The sequence below is a fragment of the Pinus tabuliformis genome, chromosome 5_1 (genome assembly GCF_031772625.1).
Source record: "Pinus tabuliformis cultivar Carrire ecotype Pingquan chromosome 5_1, CPIR1, whole genome shotgun sequence".
NCBI classification, from domain to species: Eukaryota; Viridiplantae; Streptophyta; class Pinopsida; order Pinales; family Pinaceae; genus Pinus; species Pinus tabuliformis.
Genome location: NC_142305.1, coordinates 614,471,327 through 614,485,657, shown reverse-complemented (window position 1 = coordinate 614,485,657; position 14,331 = coordinate 614,471,327). Strand labels below are relative to the sequence as shown.

Below are 14,331 nucleotides of genomic sequence, written 5' to 3'. Positions count from 1 at the left end.
TTACATGATGGTTAAGATCTATTGATGGGTTGAGATCTCAAGGCTTGAATAGTAGTATCATTGTTCGACATAGAGGAGGCGTGTATACACACAGGTTAAGCAAGTGAAGACTGCGTATACGCTTGTTGGCTTTGGTATAGCTACGTATGTGCACAAGTTTTTAATGGTGAAGTAGCGTACATCTATTGAAATATGTTTTAGCTGCTTCTGTTTATTGCTGCAATATTTTGGGTTCAGAATTGGTGTCTGGTTACTGGTACTGTTTTCTGGTTATATCATTCTAAGAAGTTATTGGTTGATTCAGTATTTGTACAAAGGAGATTGGTTGTTGCAGATCTACTTGATGTTTGATTGATATTCATGGATCCAGTCTGAAAATTTATGAAACGTGGTCCCTGGAAGAAAAGAGAAGGTTGAAGCCTTCTGTAGGTCGGAACCTACGTACTAGTACCTCAGCTAATACAAGAGCTAAAGGGGTTGTAGCTCCCTTCCAGGAAAAGCTGGAGAATGAGAGAAGGTTGTAGCCTTCTACAGGTTGAAGCCTGCATACTGCTATAAGTTTAAACCAGTACAGAAACATTGTAAAAAGAAGTTTCTAATTGAAAGAAGATAGAGACACATTGCAGCAGGTGGTTTTCAACCACATTGGGTTTCCACCTTATATTTGGTGTTCTTATGTGTGATTGCCTATTCTATTTTACTGTTCCTGGTTACTGTTCATATGTTTTGATGCACAGATTAATGATCAACATCTGAAGAATAATCTAACTTACAAGTCTTCTCATATACGCTTGTTTCTCTAACTGAAGTTGTGTACATACGCGGTATTTTCTAACTGAAGTAGTGTATACAAATATGATTGTGAAATGAAAAATAATTGACCTGATAATACTGAATCACCCCCCCCCCCCAGTATTATTTCCAACAGGAAGTACCCAAAGGAATGCATTGTTCAAATCCAACTATTGACAAGTAAGAATTTGAAGCAGTCTTTGGCAATTTTTCACCTAGCTTTTGATCCATAACAAGAAAATTAATATCAACCTCCCCATCATAATTAAGAGTGGAAAATTATTCTAGAAGATTAGTTGATCTTTGGGCTTAGAACTAGGCATTGACAATTGGTTCATTCTTACATATAGTTGTAATGCTTGCATGGCATCAGTAAGATGTGTTGAAAAGGATAAAAACCATCTAGACTTGAAAGGAATATAAAATTTCTCTTGTGTTGTGGTACTTCAATATCTTCTAGCTGTGTTCCAACCAACAAATCCATGAATTCAGTTTCAGGTTTCATGTGTTCTCTCTGAGTAGCAGAGACAACCCTTGTGAGAGGAGATGGGTACTACGATGAAAATTTCTTAAATGAAACAACCATAAGTTTTCCACTTACAAATGATAATTTTAAGAGCCATAAACCAAACAGTTGTAGCACAACCTCTATACCATTTTTCTCAACAAAACCCCCATATGTATTTGTGTTATGAAAATTATTCTCCAAGAGATGTGTAGCATTGCTACAATATGGAAAAAGGATTCTATGTTTGAAGACAAATTTTCAGCAGAAGTATCGACCCCCCAACTTAGATGTTTCCCTTGATGATTCATCTCCATCCACAGAACTAACTATTTTCTGTTCTAAATCCATCTCCATGGGAATCGACATAGAAGAGTTGGAAGATTCTTGTAGCACGGAAGATACTTCATCACTAGATCCAAGTTTTGCAATAGTATTTAAGATTTCAATCAATACATCCACTCCAAGACCCAGACCCAAAGAAGTAGAATGTCACATAAGCTCATCCAAGGCAAATGATAAGGATCCAGGAGTGTCACCTGCCAAAAGCCAATAAGTAGGTTTTTGATTTAAAACATTTAACAAAACATCTTAGAGCTCCACAATCATTAATAACTTGAAGTCCAATTTTATTAAGGCACAAAGCATCCAAACATTTTTATATACAAGCTATCGCATCTGTAGAAGGGAGGAAACCAACCATGATGGCATCCAAAAACGAATGAGGCAAACACACATCATCTAGAAAAAAATAGTAAGTTGGATATTTGTGAATAAGACCACTCATGACTATAGATGCAACTGAAAAGACCCCACCACCAAATTCCTTTGATAATCTGAATATAGTGCACAAGAAAAATGACAAAGAACTCTCTTGAAATCCATATAGCTCACAAAATTTTTTGGGTAACAAACATCACTCATACCTACTTGCTTGCCAAGCATAAATTCCAAGGCTCCATGAGTTTCAAAATGGAAGACATCATTAGCCTTAAATATTTTATACAAAAATAAGTAATAAGCAACAAATCCATGGTGTGGACTTGTTGACTTTGCAAAAATAAGCCTCATTTGATCACCTTCATATATGAAAGTTGGTTGCACTCCAATGAAAACATTACCAAATTGTTTTACATAGACAAGCAGGTTCTCCCCATTAGACTGAAGGTTCCTTGGAGGCTTTCCCCAGTTTTCTTCCAAAGCCTCAACATAAGGTGTTATTTGTTGGTACTCTCTCACATTCATTTTGTAAGAAATACTAAGATTTGGAATGTTGAGCTTAACTTCTTTGGCATGAATTTTGTCTTCAAGAACTGCTTTAGAAGTATCTGGAAAAACTTCTACATTATATCCATCTGTCTTTAGTTCTTGTAATACACTGAAAATTGAAGAGAATACATTGAGGTAGGTTGCAATGCCAAGATTTCCTTTGTCAGGTGGGAATCTAAATGCAAATATGGTTATTTTATTTTCTCCAGCGGACATGCAATTAATATGAAAGTAAAATTCCAAGATAACCATCATAAGGACTTAATGGTTTCAATTTACTCTCATGCCTATTATCAACAATTTTCCCACATACATTTTTAGCAATGTCCAAAAATAGGCTGGACTTCATATGATTTTGATGATGGTGTACTGTTCAACATCCTATGCTATGAACATCCATATGATTCTGACGACAATGTATTGTTAAACATCCTATGCAATGAACCTATTTCTCAATAATATCCAATGCAACTATCATCTTGCCATATGCATTATGAGCCCCTCGATTTTGATAATGGTCATCAGGTGGGACAAAACTTTCTTCTTCTACACCAACACAACAAAGCAAATGACACATTGCGTATTGGTTGACTACTCACATGCTCATCTTATGAAAATATTATCAGACTATATGATCAAGAAAAACCTGAAAATGCACCTATCTTAGAAAACAAAAACAAGAGTAAGAAGGAATCTTCTTTAACACGAGTTCTGACCATTCAAATTTCCAAATTCAACATACAAAAGCAACTAGTTTTGTCATCTAAAAACTAACAAGACTTCTATCATAACCCTTATGTAATTATTAATTGTGAGTTCCTTGATGATTACATATTATCTATGAATTGTGGTTGTTCTTGTGGGCATCCATATAAGTGAATGGATGACCTTCAGTTCTCTAGAGACAAATGTTCTATTAGACCACGAAATAAAAATGTCTTCATATGACTGAGAAAACTATTTTACATTATTCACTTTTTTCCTACGTTTAATGATCCATATGCTGTCAAACCAATATAGCTTCCATTTGAATATGATTTCAAAATGGTTTTCCAAAATAACCATGATTAATGCATCTCATGTAGAGTCATGTCAATTATGCCACCTGATGTTACATGGGCATGAAAATTGTGACCAACATTTTACATTCCAAAAACCACGAACATGCTCTTGGGGTCTTTTTAAATTTATTTCCTGACCATTATGGTAGGTTATTGAGAAAAAAATATTTTAATGTAATTTTTTTATCACCCATGCTCGATTGACTACATACTCTCTTGGGTATGCCAGTGTCATACATGTTTATAATCTTGAAATAGATATGACTTCCAAGAACCAGGGGCATTCTCCTGGGGTCTTTGCCTATTTTCTTGTTGGCCATTATTACAAATTCTTTAGAAAATTCACCTTAATGTGAACATTGTATCACCTATGCTCGATTGATTACATGATATCTTAGGTATTCTAGTGTCACGCATTTCTCATCTCAAACAAATACATCTTAGTTCTAATGCTCTCATAGATTCACACATGGTACTTAGAGTATAAATTATCTACCATTGATGAGCAGGTCTAGAGCATGAGATTTTTCAAACCTATATTTCCTTATATAAAGAGAAAGTTACAAAATAAAATTAAATAAATTCAGTCAACTCATTTCTAGCAAACAAGAGAGTTACAATTTTTGAAGATCTGACTAGGATAATAGAAGGGGATGATAATGAGGAAAGTTATTTGACCTCCGAAGTTGGTTTTGAACTAGCAAATTTTTGGGCTCAAATGTAACCCAGATGTATCAGGAACCTGCATTCTGACTGTGTCTTTAGAGGTCTTCCTTGGCTACTTAAGATTTTTTATCATTGTAGTATAGGTAGCCAGAGGCACTCACCAAATTACCCCACATGAAAGGATTCTATAGCTGAGAGAAGAAAAACAACATGGTCTCTACAACACATGATAACAAATTATAAGAGAAAGGATTGAAAATCATCAGAGTTTCGAAGAAACCCTGTAAGATAAAAGAATCTAGGAAAAACTAAAAATTGAAATAGAGAAATTCTACTGTCCGAATTCGAAACTAAATGCAGGTGGGCATATCTATGGTTCACTACTTAGGAGACGATTTTCTCTTTTCTGTTTGTATTTTAAGCTCAAGGCTCAATTATAAGTGGGTGCATATTAGGCATCATCCATGTTGAGTGCTTATGAATTTTGGACCAATGACAACCATAGAGAAATAAAATTGGGTATTGAATTAGTGATGCGGACTACCCATTAATCATTTTAGGCATCGAGTCTGCAATTACAAAACATTCAAGAAGAAATACTTTTTGTATAACTCTGGCATCTGAAATCTACTTTTTGATTTATAGATTCTCTTCTGTTCCCATACTCTACATTCTAAAAGGTTTGGAACTGTTGCACAGCTGTAAATCTGATGCTCATAATACTGAAGATCGTATTAAGTACTTAAAATACAATATTACTTCAATTCAGAAAATGACCATGCCATGCAACAAAAAATATCGATATTTCCATATCACAGATTTGTATCTTGGGATGTTAATTACTGAAAAAATTCAAAAGCTAGCAGGTCCACAATTCCCAAGATATAGTTCTATGACATGGAAATCTTTACATTTAGTTTTTAATATCCTTTAAGAACTAGCAGGTCTACAGTAAATGTCCTCTTTAAATCAGACTAAAAAATGAATTTAATGAGAGATTGATTAGAATGTTGGGTTTTGTGGCTTAAAATCGCGATCTGTTTCTCAATGTCGGGTTCTTTCACTTAGACTCGTGGATTTGTGGCTTGAAATTGGGATTTTGTGGATTAATCGCATGGAGCTGGAGCTTGAACTTAGAATTATGTGGCTTGAAGGCTCGGTTTTTTTAGTTTGAAACACATATCTGTGGTTGGATGAGAACCCATGAGGCTATCCACAATCAGTTTGTAGAGAAAACGATGTTGAGTAGGCTAGTGAGGGTAACCTTCTTTGGTTCAGTTCTTGTCCTGCAGTTTGAACCATACAACAAAAGATTCAAAGTTTGATAGAAGGAGAAGATAAAGTGGTGGCTCAGGTCCAGCATCAGGAAGGAGGTCGAGACTGTAGTAGGCTCAGAACTGATACCATAGATAGAATAAGGTGTAGAAACTTAACATAAATCACTTGAAGTCTGCGATATCTAGTTAGGACAGTTGATTTTGTGGAATTCAGACTTGTAGCTATTCATGGGTTCGTAGTTTTTATTTGTTGTGGAACTATAGTTGTTGAATTGGATTATGTGTTGATAACACTACATTGCTGGGTTTGTATGTTGTTGAACAATATATTGTTCTCTCAAGATTATTGTATTGTTGTTTTTGCAAAGGAGTTGAACTTCTAAATGACACCTTATTTTATGTATCATTGAAAGAGGAAAAGACACATTAACGATTGTATTAAATTTAGCTACTATACTAGAGAAAGAAAGTTAATTGCTACAGAAAAACCTAGGGCAGAATTACCTTAGCACATTATACATTTAACCTAATGATTAGATTTTTTTTGCAAATAATAAAGATAATCACTTTAAGCATTTCAGATAGATATTTAATAGATGTCGACAGTTTGATATTTCATCGAAGATAAGGAAAATAATCTTTGGGTCATGGAAATAAAGCTTCTTGTATGTATCCCTCCAAGGATGGTATGTGCATTGATACAAAGTGAGAAAGGGTGGTTAAGGAGTTCTAGTCACCCATGAACAAACCTAGAGTTTGATCATTCTTTCAAAAAACCAATTTTGTGAAGAGATTCATACGTGACTTCACTAGTAGTGCGTAACCGATTGATGCACTTTTGAAGGAGGGAAAATAATTTGAATGAATGGAAGAATTTGTTTAATATTTTCGAAGCATTTAGAAAGCTACTTCATCTCCCCCTATTTTAAGTAATCCAACTTTGAATGGAAACTTTTGAATTTACACTTTCAATTCTCGTGATACTCTAGATGCCATTTTCGTGAAGAAATATGTGGGGCACAACTTTTCCTATATCATTTACGAGAGACGCATTGAAGAATTATGAGTTGAAGTACATTTTTACTATTTAATCTTCTGAGAATGCAGAGAAAATTAAAGACTTAGAAAAAATAAAATACCTTTATGTTTCAACAGATCTGTTGTTCCAATCAGTGTTAAGTCATTCATTTCATGGATATTTTTCCAATCTGTTCTTAGAGAACTCTTCCTCTAGTAATCCTTTCCTTCTCAACCGTCAGAAGGTGACTTCCTTACATCTCCGCAACCATTCTAACTCATTTAGTTGTGCCTTGCTTGCTTCGGCTTAAGAGAGTGTCGTGAGTAGAGATGTAACAATGAGTTGGATTTAAGAGAGTCAAATAGATGGAAGCATGCATGAAAACTCTTGCTATTTGCTTGAACCTAAAGCTTACGGTCCACCCAGTCCCAATACACCTCTAGAATAGGTATACACCCCAGTACGAATAATTGATTAGGATCATTGTTGTTGATCAGTGCATAGGTGGAGGGAGTAGCTTGGGTTCATCGGCTTTGGGTTCTTCGAGTGGAACTTAATCTTGAACTCCAAGATGTCTCAGTATGTCGGAAGACTGGTAATAAACTTCACTTATGTGGCATGGGAGAAGCTATCCATTCAGGGTAAGGTAATTATTATTTTTCCTCATTGGGCAAGGTGTGAAAGCCGCTTGACACCATGAAAAAGGCAAAGGATGTGCACAAGAAGTTAAGGCAAGCAAGCGAGCCATAAAGGGAGGGGAGGATGAGGCCTCAATTTTCTATGCTTTCAAGAAGGGTGATATTGTTACTGGGCTACGATGTTATCATTGGGAAGGATGAAGACTGTAAATTTCACAGAGAGACATGTCTTTCTTCCATAATAATTTATATATTTCATTATGCAATCGAATAATTGAGCCTGGCCAAACTATTTCCCATTCCTTTGACAATTGGTGTAGAAGAACAAGCTCGCATGAGACAACAATTGTGCGTACATGATCTATATGAATCGAAGTATTAGTGTAGTAACTCTCATACTAACTTAGAAAATCATTTTTATGCTCCGAAATTAAGCTCCAATTTGTTGTAATGTCCCTGAGCTTTCTGTAGTTAAAAGAAGCAATGGATGTAAAGAGAGAAAAATGTCTCGAATGTTTTTTTGTCGTAGTGCTAGGCCATAACTCATTATCATTTTTTCCATTTGATAAAAATATGGAATCTTTGTTTGTAGCATGCTTTACCTCTACTAAGAAAACTCCTTGGCTAGGGCATTGTGGAAATTTCTATATGTGTAAAATTTGCCTCCACGCTTGGTCTAAATAGCCTCACTTATTAATATATTTGGGTCGGATGTTATATTTCTTCTTCTCCTATTAAAACTATATGGGTAACATGTGGTTTTTGAGTAATGTTGTGCAGAGCGAACAACTCTGCTCCTTTTTCGGTGCCACAATATTCCTCCTCTTTGTTTTGTTTTCCACACTATATTTTCTCTAACGTTGGACTTCAAAGTAAACCCAAAACCAGAAACACATTCTCAAACAAATTTCTCAATATTTTCGAGGTGACCTTCAAATTCTTGGTGATACCTAGCATATTGTGTCCACTATAGCACCTGAGCCAAAGTCAGTCCTCCTCCAACCTACCCCAAAAAGAGTTAAACATAAAAAGGGGTTTTTATAAACCCATGCTACAGGCTTAAATCTCTGTTAAGTGTGCTAAAACTTCGTTAATTTTTTAAGAAAAACACTAAATTGTTTTATTTGTTTTGGGTTGGGTTTAGTTAAAAATCGCTGAGCTAGAATTTAATTTTCATTTTCATTTTATTTTAGAATATTTAGATTTTCAATAATTAATATATTTTTTATATTATAAAATTAAAAATATTTATTTTTTTTTTGTTTTGGGTTGGGTTTAGTTAAAAGTTGTTTGGCCAAAATTTAGTTTTCATTTCTTTTTTTTTAAGAATATTTCGATTTTCAATAATTAATCCAATTTTTATTTTAGAATATTTAGATTTTCAATAGTTAATATATTTTTTATATTATAAAATTAAAAATATTTATTTTTCATTTGTTTTCGGTTGGGTTTAGTTAAAAGTTGTTTGGCAAGAATTTAATTTTCATTTTTTTTAAGAATATTTCAATTTTCAATAATTAATCCAATTTTTATTTTTATTTTTATTTTAGAATATTTAGATTTTCAATAATTAATACATTTAAGAATATTTAAATTTTCAATAATTAATATATTTTTATATTATAAAATTAAAAATATTTATTTTTTATTTGTTTTGGGTTGGATTTAGTTAAAAGTTGTTTCGCAAGAATTTCATTTTCATTTCTTTTTAGAATATTTGGATTTTCAATAATTAATCCCTTTTTTATATTATAAAATGGAAAATATTTAATTATTCAAAAATCAGTTTAGTTTATGTTTTCAAATTAAAAGTATTTTTAATATTTATCAAGAAAATCAAAGTGTCCCATGGATGGAGTATATTGCCAATATTGTTTAATGTTCATGCATTTGAAGGATATTTCTTATTGTGTTTAGTGTTCAAGTTAACGTAATAGAATGAAGAATGATTAACCTCCTTGGAGCACAAAAGACAATGATTATGTGACATTAATGATGAGCAATGTTATTAGAATATTCCAAAAGAGATCAAATAACATGCAAACAAATCAAAAGGTTAGGCCTACTTACTCAACTACAATGTTGTGATCCTCCTATAAAATATAACAAAGGTATTCACATCTCTGTACATACATATAGCAAAAGGAAATGCGAAAAATGAGGGAAAATATAAATCTAACTAGGATATAAACTAGAAATTGCACCATGAGGTGCAAAGGAACGCTGATAGGAGGAGTGGGGAATGTGGAAGGAAATAATCTATCATTTTATGTCTTTCCTTTGTTCTTGTTCACTTATCCCTTGTGACTTGCTCTTACTTGTTTGTTTCTTTTGATTTTCTCATCTTCCTCAACTCATCATGTGGCATATTTATAGGTGCACTCGCTCTTTTTGATTATTGGTAATGGCTCTTTGTTCAAAATGAGATCAACCCATTTCATCATGCCTCTTAATTAGGAAACCCCAAATTTTGTGTGGTATTCCATATCCAACATCTTGCAAATGTGCCCACTTTCTCAATCTCTTGTGATAGCTATTGAGCCAACTTTCCATTGTCTGCTCTTACCTTTCTAGTGTATCCATGACATGTTGTGTTCATTCCTTTTCCATGCACTCTGGCCCACAAAACCAATCCAAACCCTTTGGAAATGCATCAATGCCATGTAGCCTATGAGTTGCACACAACTATGATATGATGGGCTCGTTGAATTCACTATGCATGCCACCCACAAATTTCGCCTCATCCATGTGTACCATGTGCCCATCTATATTCTCATATAGTAACCAGCACACCCACTTAACTAACAAAGTGAGCCAAATCCTCCTCATGACTCATCCATTCGTGCATAGAAAAGTCCCCTTTCTCACTTACACAAGCAAGATGATATTGCCTTTTCTGTTTTCTATATTTCATCAAAGTAACACCAGATTGTCTAATTTCTTCAATTAAAAATGGTCCTAGCGATGAAATTTCAAACTTTCAAGGATTTCCCTTTATTTTGTTGTCATATAGAAGCACCAAATGACCGTTCTTTATATCTTTCTTTTTAATATGCTAATTGTGTAATTCCTTTTACTATCATAAGTTGATTTCTTGTTGATGAAATGTGCTACTTCCTTCAATTGGTTTATCTAGTGACCTCGTTGTTTCTTACCTATGGCAATATTGTATGTATGGAAAAAATATACCTTTACAAAAATAGTATAAAAGTGCAAGGAGACTAAAATTGTTTCATGGCCATACACTAGCTTGAAAGGAGTATGATGAGTTTCTCTTTTGTATGCTATTTTATACATATGTACTATTTCTTTCATTTATCATCTTAGTTATCCCAGTCGATTACACATATATTCATTGATTGTTTATGAAATGATTTGTTGAATGACTCAACCACTTCATTAGTTTGTGGATAATAAGCTTAAAAAAATTATGATCAATCAAATACTTTCTCCACAATACTTTGATCCTTTTGATAACAAAATGTGTTCCTTGATCACTAATAATGATCAAGAGACAACCGAATCTTGTGACTATGATTTCATAAATAAATTTCTTAGAACTTTTTGTTTGGTATACAACTTTGCTATTTTAGCTTTTGCTCATTTACGGAGTTATTCAACAATAATGATTATGTATTTTTCTTTTCTCCCATTTTCTCATTGTGGGAATTTTTCCACAAAATTGATTTCCAATATTTCAAAAAGCTTTATCAAATTTTAAGGCATTTAAACTTCCCATAACATTCAACCCATTCACTAGAAAGTGTGGCATTTACCTACATAGTTTTGTTAATTAGAGTGTAATTTTGGCTACCAAACACCATCCTCAAGAGAATATTCTGGGCCATTCTATTCACTAGATAGTGTCGTCTTGTCAACCATCTATGTGCTTCATCTATTATCCATTTCCTTTGACGTTCAGGAACATATAAATGAAGGACATCATCTAGCACCAACTTATATAGATACCCATTCATGAATGTGAATGGTGCAAATTTCATTGCTGAGGCCTTATTTTTCTTTTATCTTTTATGGAATTTATTTAGATTCCTTCCCATCCTCTAATAATTACACAATTTCCCATTTGCATCTTGAGAAAAAATTGAGAGAATGTCAGTGCAACACACCAGGACTCCTGGACATATCTTCTCTAATTCATATTTGTCATCGTCTGTAACATCAAATCCACGAAGGGAGAGATTGGGAATTGCATATTTTTCTGCCATATTATTTTTCATAGAGTTTAATAGAACTGACCCATTGCAACCGTGCAGTAACACACAATGTTGAATTCAGTAAATTGCTAATACTAATAACCAACAAACTTTTGTTTGGGATTACTTTGCCTTTCCAGACTCATTCCCATAATCATCCATTAGCTTATCGACATCATTCCAGAAAAGAGTCTCAACCAAAACTCCATCTTTAGTAAACCACTTAGTAACATTGTTGGTAAACTCAACAGGTGAATTGGCCGCAATAGATTCGGGGTCAGTACTAGATATACATAATGTGTTCAAGTCAGAAAAAAGTGCAAGCATTGAAGAAACTACCAAACCTATGCTACTAAATGATCTAAGGGAGGATCTGTGAAGAGAATAGTGTTCTTCTCCTTTGTATAAATTATAAAGTTACTGCAACAATCCATTGAAGATAACATACAATATAATGCAACGAATAAGAAAAAGAATATTTTTTGGGAACTTCTTCTGGTAAAACTGAGCCACCAGGGCAATGTCGATGATGATGACACCTATCACCATTTTAAAATTACTCAATGCCACATTCTCCACATGCCCTTGACTGAATACAACCTCGGAGGTCATTTCATCAAGGAGATGCTTGATGGGATTTGTATTATTGAGATTAGCCTTCTTCGGGGGCAAAGGGGTCATGAATTTGTCTATTGCAAATCCTTTGGTTTCCATTGTTCTTCCACTATTGAGTTTTTCCTACTTGCTCAATATCCTCAAATCAGTGTGATGAATACGTTTTGTGTTTACAGCTTGAGAATGACTATAACCATGACTATAAGATCATGTTTCTGTGTTAAAATATGTATGACCATATTTAGTGGAGCTAATAGAGAAGGCATCGATGTTGTTGAGCCTGGAGGAGGAAGGAGGTCACCACAATGTGACCTTTCTTTCACCCTATTATTCTTGCTTCAAAGGACCAACAAAGTAGGAGAGCTTCAAAATAGTTTCTTCGAAGGACCAACGAACAATCGGTGAAGCAGGAGAACTTTAGGAGATTTTCTCTGGAGGTAGGGTAACTTGAATCTTTTATAGAGATTGAAAACACCAATGTCATGCCCTGACAGATCATGGGTAAGGGTATTTTATGTGAAGAAATTCATGAACAATTGAATATAGAAAGGAGATTGATTTCAACATTCTTTACGCAAAGAAGAACCTTCTACTACTTTAGTGCCCACCTAGAAGCAACACACATGACTGGGATGTTCTGTGCTATAAAAAACTCGATCACAAAGCAAATTGCTGGCTGAATGGGATGCGGATTTTCAATTCCACCCGTCAAATTTTTATTGGTCCACTTGTCAGTTTTTAGTTGGCCAGAACGACGAAAGTGAAGGTCTCTGATTGGCTGGGTGAACACTATCTTCTCACCCCAACCACGTAGAGAAAATTCCTATCGACATAAATAAGTCTTTGGTAATTGGTAGAAGGATATCAATCTCACACCTCATAGATATAATTGAAGCATTCCTTTGAGGTGATAATTTAAGGAGAGGATCAAACAAGGTGTCATGAAAGTATGATTCTCAACACTCAAATAAGCATGTGAGTGGAACATGCCACAGTAGGCTTGAATATAATCCTTTAATTTCTTACAGGGTTTGGCGATAGAATGAAACTCATTGTTATAGGTTGGGCATCTATGAAAACCATCATAGAGTGTCTGAATATGATAGAATACCATATTTTTGTGTCATGTGGGAACTACATCAATGACATGGAGGATTGGCTGATAAGGTCCCTGTTCTGTATCCATTCATCAACAAAAGCTACTTCCTTGATGGGATGGAAGTGAAAATTGATAGTTGCAAAGGAGTAGAGGTCAACTATCCTACCATGGAAAAACAATATTATGCAGTATACAAGGCGATGAAGTATTTCGGACCCTACTTGTTGAAAAACCATTCTATTATCTTTAATGTTCTACACCCAATAGTCAGATCACTTCTTGTTTAACAAGAGATGGGTGAGAGAAGGGAAACCTAGATGACCGAATTAAATGAATATGATCTTGACATCAAACCACTTCACACCATGTAGGGTCATGGTCTTTATAAGTTATAAGCAGAAGTGGTCAATGAAGAAGAGCAAGATGATGAGCTCACGGGATGGAAGAAAGAAATAGAAATTTACAATGTTGATCGAGCCTCATCCACTTTGGATGGAAACTCTTGGTATGCAAATGCGCACCGGTACCTTGAGAATGGCACCGTGCCCTCTAATTTTTCTATGCGGAAAAAGAGGGTACTTCGACTCAAATCATTACCATACCAGCTGGTGCATGGGGTGCTATACGAAAGCATCATAATGGGATATTGCTTAGGTGTCTGGAGGCACAAGATTCAGATAAATTTTTACGTGATCTCCCTAATGGACCAACCGTGGGACACTTCACGGGCAACACTACAGCACACAAGGTCATGCAGGAGAGTTTCTACTTGCCTAAATTATTCAATGATTCTCATGCCTACACACGCAATTGTCTGGTCTGTCAAAGGTGTGCTGACACAAATTGGAAGTCAGTAGCCCCACTACAACATGTTACAGTGGAAGAAACATTCCAACAGGGGGGTTGGATATCATAGGGAAAATTTTCCCTCATTCACCAAAGCAACACTGTTATCTTTTATTGCTACAAATTATTTTATGCAGTGGACAGAGTCAGTTCCACTAAAACAAGTGAATGATCAGGAGGTCATTAAATTTCTATAGAAGAATATCATTTCCAGATTTGGCATTCCTACATCACTTGATTTTGAAAATGAAACATACTTTTCTTCATTATCTCTTTATGATTTTACATTCCAAAATGACTTTTTATTGAAGAATTCTTCTAACTATTATCC

General features: G+C 34.5%; 1 pseudogene; it reads right to left on the bottom strand.

The window, feature by feature from the left end:
- Window positions 1–11,563: 11,563 nt before the first annotated feature.
- On the bottom strand, window positions 11,564–12,154 carry LOC149166422 (signal peptidase complex subunit 2 pseudogene; annotated as a pseudogene).
- Window positions 12,155–14,331: the final 2,177 nt, after the last annotated feature.